This window comes from Anser brachyrhynchus, assembly GCF_964034855.1.
Source record: "Anser brachyrhynchus genome assembly, chromosome: 11".
NCBI classification, from domain to species: Eukaryota; Metazoa; Chordata; class Aves; order Anseriformes; family Anatidae; genus Anser; species Anser brachyrhynchus.
The window spans coordinates 6,419,745-6,430,342 of NC_137706.1; positions in this window are offsets into that span (position 1 = coordinate 6,419,745).

Genomic DNA, 10,598 nt, shown 5'->3' on the forward strand with positions numbered 1-10,598 from the left:
ATTCTGGGAGTTTGGAACTAGTTCTTCCAATTGTAATAAAATATTTTGCTGCTATTGATACAGGAGCAGCAAATATTTACATTGTAGACACAAAGTTTTATCAAGAACACACTTCTCTGTCAAGACAACTCTCATCAGCTTCAAAGTCCTTTAGAACAAGCTTTGATTCTGACCACAAAACTCGTTTGAATTACATCACTGTCCAAGAGGAACAGCACAATACCAATTGTGAAATATATATTCCTACAGTATCAGTCTTTTTTATATTTAGTGTCTTAATCTGATCCATGACTTAAGTCACCTTTTGTACTGCTTTCTGTTTGATTATAATTTTACCTATTAATCATGTTAATCCAATAGAATCTGCCTTAATCAAATGCAAGTCAATTACCCAGTTCGTCAAATTATATTTTTAATGAAAGACATCTTTTTTAAGATTGAATACCAATTAGGGATACATTCACAGCTTTAGAGCATGGGAACACTTGCCTCTCCACTCAGAAGGGAGTTTTCATATCAGCATTCATGCTGAGTAGTTTGAAGAGCACTTGTGAACAGAGCTAAACACACAATAGACAGTTGTTGCCTATGCTCAGAGACACAGTTTCACCAAAAATAAAATAAAATAAAATAAAAAATAAAATAAATCTGCATGCCTGTTATCTAACCACAGAGAGGAATTAGGCTAGGTAGACTTTAAAGGACAGGTCATGACTTAGCACAAAGGAATTAAAATGAAGAGGAAGATTACACTGGCCAGTGGTTGTAAGCCTGGTATGAATCAAATGTACCAGCCCCAAAGATAACTGGATATTCAGAGCCCTGACCCACAGGAGCTTACTTGGAGAGGTTTCCCTGACCCTCACAGCAAATTTTCTATTAAGTTCATTCCCCTGCAGCTAAAACTCAGAAGAGCAGCATCAGTATTTGTGAGTCCATTTCTTAGACCTCATTTGGCCAACTTCCATCAAATCCTAAAAGAAAATACAAGCTACAGAAGATTACGCAGAAAAATAGTCAAGTTTTTTTCTTTTTTTTTTTTTTTATCATATTCTTAGAGCTAAAAATGAAGTGATCTGATAGGGGAATAATGCTGACTAGCTGATGAATGTGGTGTATGCAACAGGCAGCTACACCACATAGAAATACATAAGGCTCTAGTTTCCACCCAGTTTGCTAGACAAGCACAAAAGCCCAGCTCTAAGCTCTAACTTGTGGAGGTTTGCTTGCTTTGGATACACTAACTCGTCTAAAAAACTCTTTACAAACTGACTTTTGCAGTCCAACATGCAGAATACCAAAAGGCACCATAAAGTTTCCCTGTGTACTTACCTATGCAAGGTAAGAACTCCTTCAATATTTGGACACATTTTTAAAGCTACCTGAGGTAGCTGTGCTCATATCTGTTGGAAATGACAGTAGCATGCAAGCATATAAAAGTAAGCCAGGATATTCTATCCCTAAATTGCTTAATTGGAGGCAGAGTATTTAGTTTCTATTTATTTAGTAATCCTTTAAAGAACAACTTCTGAATGCTTACCAGTTTTCAGCTTCTCAGCTTTTCTTTTTTTTTTTTCCTTTTAATTTTATTTTCCAGTTATAGGCACCTGAGCAACTTCACTAAACCTTGAATTAGCCAATGGCTAGGATCAAACCTCTTAGCCTGTAAGAAATATAACATGACTGATTACAGGAGAACCAGGGAAAGGAAAGACTTCAAATTTATTCCACTCCTGTAGGCCTTGTTTTTTCTTCTTGCACGGATGTGTTGATCTGATCCTTGGTCCTGTCTTAAAATATTCTGTTTTTCAGTGCATACACTTGATATATGATGCAATTGTTCTGTTGTCTAAATGGAGGATGTCACTTAACTAAGGTCATTCAACATAATGAACTTTCAAAGGACATTTTATAAGTCCTAAGACAGTACTGTTTTCTTTCTAGTTTGAACTTTAAATTTCTCATCTTAAATATTTAAGTTACACAGCTGATCAGAAAGAATTATTATTGGAGAGTGGGGATGCTTGTTATAAAATTATATAAGTTATATAAAATTATCCCTTTTATTATAGAGATGTCCTAGAAAGCACATTTCTCTTTCCAAACATTGAATTTACATAGCAAAGAAAATACCAAAGATGTAAAAGACTTGGTCCAGTATTGTAGAATGCTGAATAGAATAAAATAAAATATAGTGTTTGCAGATGGACTGTAAACACAAAGAGGAATATTTCAAGCTAAAGCTATCCTTTATAAATTAAACTTCATCTGTAGTGTTATTGTTGACAAATACCTCCAAGTAGTTATCTTAAATTATACTAATCGTCTCCAATCTGAGTTAAATTCAAAATCTATACACATTCATTGTATACAGCTTTCCTGAACTGACTTGTCTATATATTGATCTTTTTAATCAGTGTCAATTTAATACTATAATTAGAATTACAACAATGTGAATTTTAAAAGTGTTTCAGTATTCTACTGAATGCTTTTATGGAAAAAAAAAATCCAATAGTTATATTTTGCTGTTAATTTTATCTAAAACATATTTAAAATACTAAGCAAGAGAGCCAACTGAGGCTTCTGAGAGAAATTACATCAATCATCCAGAGCTTAAGTTTACTCACTAAACTGATTGATGGCATATAACATAATAAACAATCTATTTTGTAACTCCTCACAGCTACATAATGTCCTTGTTTATTATAGTAACTGAATTCCCAATACACTATTGACAAAGCGTCACAAGGCTGGATCCAAGCTGACCTCATATCACCATTTTTCTTTCTGGACAGTTACATTGCAGGGTACTACTCTGAGTAACTGCGTGCCCAGTTATGCAGTGTTCGCAAAGACAAAGCTCTCAGAGTACCTTAGCAGATCAGACTTGCACTGACTGGATTATAACAGAAAAGTTACTTAAAATGAGACTGTTTTTAAGACTTATATTTTAAAAGATTTTAAGAAATATTTTTAAACTAAGCTTCTTCACGTTAGTTGAAGAATTTCTAGGTTCTTATGCAAATCAGGACCACACACAATTGCAAGTGATTCTGGCTTGATGCCATTTGGTTTTGTAGAGATTATGATTTTGGCAGGAGCTGAGGTGTCTTAGCAGTAGCAGGAGATAAACATGCTGAAAGCCTAAGCCATCCTCCTGCTAAGGCAGAAAGCTAGGAGCCACCTTTACAGGATTGGCACCCATTGGACTGGTAAGAAAGCAGAAACTTTTACAGCTCAGATTCCATTTATGCTCTAACAATTTCTAACATGTCCCACTGGCTACCAAGCATCAACACTGCCATTTTAACTGCTTTTGCATTGGCCACGCAATTCAGGATTCAAAAGGCATTTGTTCCAGTACATTCAGTAGCACTCCCCATGCCGTTTGCAAATGGCTTACAATTGCTACTCAAGAGCCAAACTTGCTGAGCTTCCACAGGCCCCCAGAGGTGGTCAAAACACTCAGCACTCTATGCAAGAAGGGTTCAAGTGCAGATCTAGTTCAGGTGAGAATGCAATTTTCTAAAAATTTCCTTGGCTTGGCTTCCTGGCTTGACCATATCCCGCCACTGTGGCTGGCCCAAAGTCCCACCACCGCTGCATCATGGCTGGCTGGGGTTACTGGCACCAGTCCCACTCAGCAGCATGGGTCTATGTTCCTGGAAGGTAAGGAGAGGACACGGCCCCTGCCTGCCCTGCTGCCCGCTTGGACTGCTGGCTCATCTGCCCTCGCAGAGCAGCCTTTGCTACTCCCTGATGGCCTATGCTCCAATCTGCAGCTAAGCCCTACTGATTTTCTGACTTGTGCTGTCTTGGAATGGCAACATCAGTGAACATACAGTACACTGCAGCACCTGGGAGCACAACTTCCATGTATTTCTTTGCAGTCTTGATTGCAAACCTAATGGACTTTTTCCAGAGGCCACCAACCCAGTAACACTCTGGCAGCCATGCTTTTTTCAGGTGCTAGAAAGGCTGTGAAAGTCAGATATTTTCCTGGTATCTTTTTGCACTTCTGTGGATTTGGACTAGAGCTGCACAAGATGTTGATTACCCAAGCACTCCCTTGCACTATTTGCCTTCTGTTGGGCATTGTGGGAGGAACCATGAAACTTTACAAGCTTTGCAAAATTTCTGAACAAAAATATTTGCTTTATCAAAGTTCCAAAGAATCAAAAATTCTTTATTGCCCAAGACTGAATGCCAAGTCATTGTTAACACAAACTGTCTAAAAATACAGCCATCTTAAACAACTGCAATTATCTCCAGGATTTTGTAGAATTTAAGTATCCTGAATGTCCTTTGTTGAGGTCTCATGAACTCATCATTCTCTGAAAATACACTGATGATAAACGAAAAAAAAGCGCTGTTTATACATCATCTGCTATGTTTTGAAGAAGGATGAAGAAGGATGAAGAAGATGAAGAAGCAAAGCCTCATACAGCTTCTCTCCCAAAGGGATCTTAATCTGTAAATAATATTCAGCTCAGTATCACAGCATTTTTTGCTTATTTTTCAAGTGTACGTTAAATTGCAGTGGTTTTGTCCCTCATCAGAGCTGACTGTTTAAGCAGAATAACATGCTTTTTGAAGCCATAACTGCTGAGATCAGCAAGTAGTTATATTTTCACATCACAAAAGATATGGAAGAAATCATATAAGAGATATAGAAAATAAAGGCTATTACAGTATATAATTAACACAAACATTCTCTAGGTTTACCTGTCAAATACAGTGACAATGCAATACATTTCTGTTTTAATTAGCTGTGTTAGTGCTGGCACAATGAGGCACACATTGTTGTAGGATTAGCACACACCAAACCCACTCTGAATTCCAATTTCCTTAATCAGATTTTAATTTTCTGACCAATACTCCCCCACCCATCCAGGTTCTTAACAATTACATTCTTCTTTCTGAAAGTTGTTTTCTCAGTCAGTTAAAATGAGTGAAAATTGTTGGCACCTGTATGTGCTCTTGCAACTCATTAGCAGGTTTAGGTTAAAGCAACTTTGTTACTCAGCGGTGTCAAACTTCTAGCCATGCTGTTTTTAACCCTACTGCTCACCTATTATTCTCAATTTTTCACAGGATCTAGTTCTAGTCTATACAGCTCTGAGATCCTTCCCATCTGCTGCCGTTTCCACCACCCCACTGTTCTGGGGATGTGCAGTTGGCTGCTGCTTCAGGAGCTGATTGGTACACATGAAAAATGAGAAATCTACTTAAATCTTAGCTAGTAGTACCGCTGTACTCGAAGTCTCCCCAAATGATTGCTATGTCTCATTTACATCACCTAGTTAATTTTCTCTTCAACTCTTTCCAACAGAAACACCTCTCTAAATTTGAATGAACAATCTCAACCTTATCCTAGATTGATTACCCTGGTCTTGCATTAACATCTTAAAGTAGTTTGGCTTCCCAAGTAACCATCGTGCACCAAAACCTCACCTGCACTTGCTCCCTTGAGCTGACTGTTCCTGCCATTACAGATGACATCTGGACGAATTTCTCTGGCACAAAAGGATATTTCCATCCCTCTTTAACCCTGGTTGAAAATAATTAAACTGCACGATTCTCTTGAGCCCACGGCGACTTAGAAGAGGTTTGCATTTCCATGCAGCCCTCCTGGAGAAGCCAAGTGCCTGACTAATTTTGTGCATGTGAGTACATGAGTGTGTTAAGAGTTCCATTCACATCAGTCAGACTACTTACATGCTTTGGATTAATTATACATTTAAGGCAGATTTGCCAGTGATTACCACTAATTGCAACTGCAGTGATTTAGCAGTCCTTCCATCAGAGTTAGCATGAGTACATATGGCTCATTCTTCATTAGTTTTTTCCTTTTTACTGAAGCCAGATGACCTCCCTGAATTCTTAGTTTCAAATAGAAGCTAACATAAACCATAGTGTCTCAAGACACATCTGTGCTACTGCAGTCAAGTCCTATGGATTCTAGAGATGTACTGTTTGGACTGGCAACACAGGTGATACTTCCTGGGCTTTGACACCTTGTCATGAAATAAAGAGATCGTAGAGATTTCCAAACTGCATTAGAGAAGTATGCTGCTTAGATGCCTTTTATCTGGAGCAGCTAAAATAGTAGCATTAGCTGACTTCACAGGTATATCAACATTTCAGCCCATGCTAAGCAGATACAGTGTACAGCACCTGTTTTAGGGAAATAATAGCTTGGCTGGGGAATCTTATTACTGTAGAGACAAATACAAATCAGAGATCTGCTGTAATATAGCAGACTCTTTACTCCAAACATAATGGAAAATAAATTAAAACAATATTATGTTTTTATCACGTCTTCTATTCTAAATACAATTTAAAGGAATATGTCTTAGTGCTAATAGTTCTAATTTTTGCAAAGCACTATCTTTATTCAGCAAATGCATGTGGTGGAGGTGGAGTGAGAGGAAGGAACAAGGAAAGAAATGCTTGGCTAATAGTGATATTAAGAGATATAGACTTTCAGGAGTCAAGTCAATTTCCTTCATGATTGATCATAATCAAATACAATAATTGCCAGTTAAAATACCACTCCAAGAGGGTTCAGTGCTGTAAGCCAACATCAGTAATGCTCAGCTTGAGCTATCATCCCAACTGATGTTAACAGGGAGACTGCCACAGCGCAGGTTTTGCATGGAATGGTCTTAAATCATGAGCAAACAAATAAGGAAATGGGGAATTACCTCGTTAGCACAATCCTATGCTTTACAGCCTGATACTTTTCTGTTGATCCCATTGCTGAGGGCACCATGTATTCTGAGATGTAACCAGGAAAAATACTGAGGTTTATTTTTAGTAAGCCCTTATTAAAAAGGTGCTATTATTTCTTACCTTGTCCTTGAAGCCTGATTTCCTGTCACAAGATAGCTACTTTTAATGTGTGAAAATTTTACTGGCTGAACATTGATTGCTATTCTGACAGTTTTTATAATGGCATTCAAAAATGATCAAATAAGTAGCTCAAGGAAGGAAGGAGAGAGTTGCACCTCTTTCTCTTAGACTCTTTCCTCTTCTTTTCTTTGCCAGTAATAAAAAAAAAAATGTTTAGCTGGAAATTCAGAACATTTCAGATCTTCACTTCAAATGGACTGACGCAGACTTCAGGCCTGTTTTTGTGTAACCATCAAGGAAATCATACTTACTGATTATTGACATTAAAATTCAACTTTTGGCCATTAATGTGCTACACCAAAGCCATTTAAAATTGTTCGAGATAGCAAAGGTTCACCTGGAAAAAGAACCCCCCCAAATATAATGCATTTATATTATATTTTAGATGCAATATATACTGCCATAATTAGGGTCTGATATTTAGTGATTATCTAAAACATCCCTAATCTTCAGAATCAAAATTTCTAAACTAAATTTACATTAATAATTAGTTTTTATTTATCCAATTTACATTCAACTTGCCATATTATTGGAATACTTTAAATTTTGTTTTTACATTTTGACAATGAAAAAACATCTCTAATGATGACATGAAAACAGAGGTGCTTACAGATAGTCATATATATCCATGTAGCCCTCACTTTATATATATATTTGTCTCTGTGTGTACGTAGAAGACATAACAAATGAGAAATGTATAGTTTATACACATAATAAAGGAAAAATAAATATCAGAGTAGTCATATTATCCTTTTGATCTATAGACTATCAGTGGAAGACAATCTTTTATTTATATTATGTGAGGTAAATTTTTATAACAGGATTTTCTGTGTCTATCTTCCTGCTCACTTCATAATTAAGCCTGTAGGGCTGTATGGTTTATTTTTTAATGCTATACTTGTCAATTTCTGTTATCACTAATTTAAAGTTCACAGCTACATGTATGATAAAATATGAGGACAAAACAATTTATACAAAAACAATAAACCATTTAGAGTTGAAGGGTTGGCTAAGTTTTCCTGTGTGTACTCCTGAAGATTTCATTTCAAGCAGTGCAGATTTACAAAGCCAGAAAAAGACTACAAAGCTCTAGTAACATGGACTTTTCTCCACACCTCCATATATTTTCCCCCTGCATCTTTCTCCCGTTATATATATGTATAAATTTTATCTCATTCATATATTTATCTCATTTATATATGCATATGAATGATAAAGATTTTGCCTTTGTTATTACGTTATCCTTTTAATTTAACTCCAAACTAACAAACACAATCAGTCCTACCAAGATCAGCTCTGACATGCACAATGAAGAAAAAGCATCTCTTATTTTACACAAAACATTACAAGGTCAGATCAGCGTCTTTCATCTCTTCCCACCTTCACCAGACTGAACAATAGGCAGCAATAATCCTGTGATATCCACAACTAATTTATCCAACAAGAAGACAGGTAGCACTCTGAACCGCACTGCTGCCTGAATAGGTGCAGTAAATAAGCAGCTTAATGGTAGCCTTTCAGGCAGGAGGGCAACATATCACAGCATGGCATTTTTATAATCTTCCTGGCATGCCTACAGCCAAGAGCACATAGCTGAGCGTATGTTCCCTCTTCTGTCGGGCTTAGGATGCATGTAATCGTTAGATTGTGACACATTGTGCCTTTAAGCAAGTTTAACTGTTTTATATCCCCTCTGATCTACAGCTTTGTACATCTGTTACGTTGCCTCTTAAACTTCAGTCAGCACATCTGTGGATCTGATCTTTCTGAAGCTCATTGCGTGGCTTAGGTTTTGCACAGTATTTCTTTGTATCTGTGCAGTGTTTATTTGCAAGGAATGCCTTTTGTATTAGTGTTCTTGCTGAGCTAGAGCAAAAGAGCAGAGTTAAATCTATATGGGACATCTTCAACCAGCAAAAAATTGAATGGATCATTAGAAACTTATTGAAATAACTTGATTTATAATAAATTGGTGAACAGGTCCCCTTTCTTTATGTCTTTGAGCCCAGGGAACGTCTTCTCCCCACCCAAAAGATATTTTGCTCTAGAGGCATAAAGGAGCCAGTTACTGGATTTTTTCCCCACAAAGTCCCTAGGAACACTGATGAAACAGCCCCAATTACACACAGAAGCACTAATTTGCAGGTGCACTGACTAGCCTCTCCACCTCCCACTGATGTCAGCCAGTTTTCAGATACACAGTGCACATCAACTAGTCTCTCAGCATTTTGTCCTCTAGCAAGAAACAGCCCTGTAGCAGCCAGCATTTCCCCAAACTGTTGCACAGAGCATGATTCAAGTAGTGGTGGGTAGAAGACTGAGCCAGCACAGCAAATAGCGCTTTGACTCCTAGAAATGCTTGTGGAAGCCCTCCAAAAGGAGTATGTATCAGCCATAATTGGTGTCCTGAAGATCTCTACAGAAAAGCCATTACTAAAATTTTACAGTATCATTTGTTATGTCACACTAAGCATTGGAAGCATTCATTGCAGGGTTACAGGAGAACATCTGTGTGCTCCCTACTATAGCAGGACTGAATAATGCAGAAACGTCCCTGTATGCAGAAACTCAGAAAGGCCCCACAGTTTCTATCACAGAGCCACCAAACCGCGGACATGCTACAGTAAACCTTAGGCTAAAGGAGTTAACTTTGCACACGTCATTTTGCTTTCTGCTTTTTATCCCCCCCCCACTTCCTCCTGGAGGAGATTTTCCAAGTGTTGGAGGTAATTTTGGAAATAATGTAGAAGGCTGTGAAGACTTAGGTTTATTCCTGCCTTTTATCAAGAGCTATGAACTACTGTTTTGCCAGCCAGTGAAAAGTTACAAACTGCTCCTATGAACTGCTAATTAAATAGAAGCCTGTCTTCAGCCAACAGTACCGGTGAAAAGAGTTCTTTTACGGTGAAAGTAGCTCTTGTCCTTCCCCAGCACTCAGTACAGCTGGGCCTTCCTGGGCAGTTAGTTGAAGGGGACATAGCAAAGCTATCACACCAAGGCAGCGGTGGCTTGCCAGCCAAAACTACTGTCGGCAAAATCTTGCCTACACTGATCACAATGACAGAATTCCCTGTTACCTTTTTAGTAAGATAATTAAGAGGATTTCAGGCATTAAGGTGTTAGTGCAGGATGGTTTCTTTTGAGATACTACCCAGATGTGAGTACAGGTCTTAGTTACTTATTCTGCCAAGGTATCGGGAGAGATCACATAGCTATTCACTCTAAAAAAAATGTAATTTTCTGGAGTTTTTTTTTTTTAAGTTACAGAAAACGCTTTTTGATCATTCTCACAGTTGGAATTTCATTTATTCCTATAAAAAAATATCTCCACTTCAAACCTAGAGGCCAAGGAAAAATGAAATAGAAGCCTCCAAATTAGGCAAGATCAAATGAGACCAAAAGCAAGCCTATAAGGAAGGGTTTCTTAGAATTTGTCTGACATAACAGCTCATTTTCTAAAGGTGCAGTGCACTGCTGGACAGAGCAATAAAGGAAAAGAGACAGTGCTGCCTAGGTTTCCTCCCTAGGATCCCTTAATGCATGCACCTTGGCATCATGACAAATGTGAACATTTGACTCATCAGTGTTGCAGGATTACCAAGAGCTGCTATGACTGCCTTTTCCCAACACAGACATTCAGCTGCCAAGTTTCTCTCTAAACTTACGCAGTTGCAATACTTGGT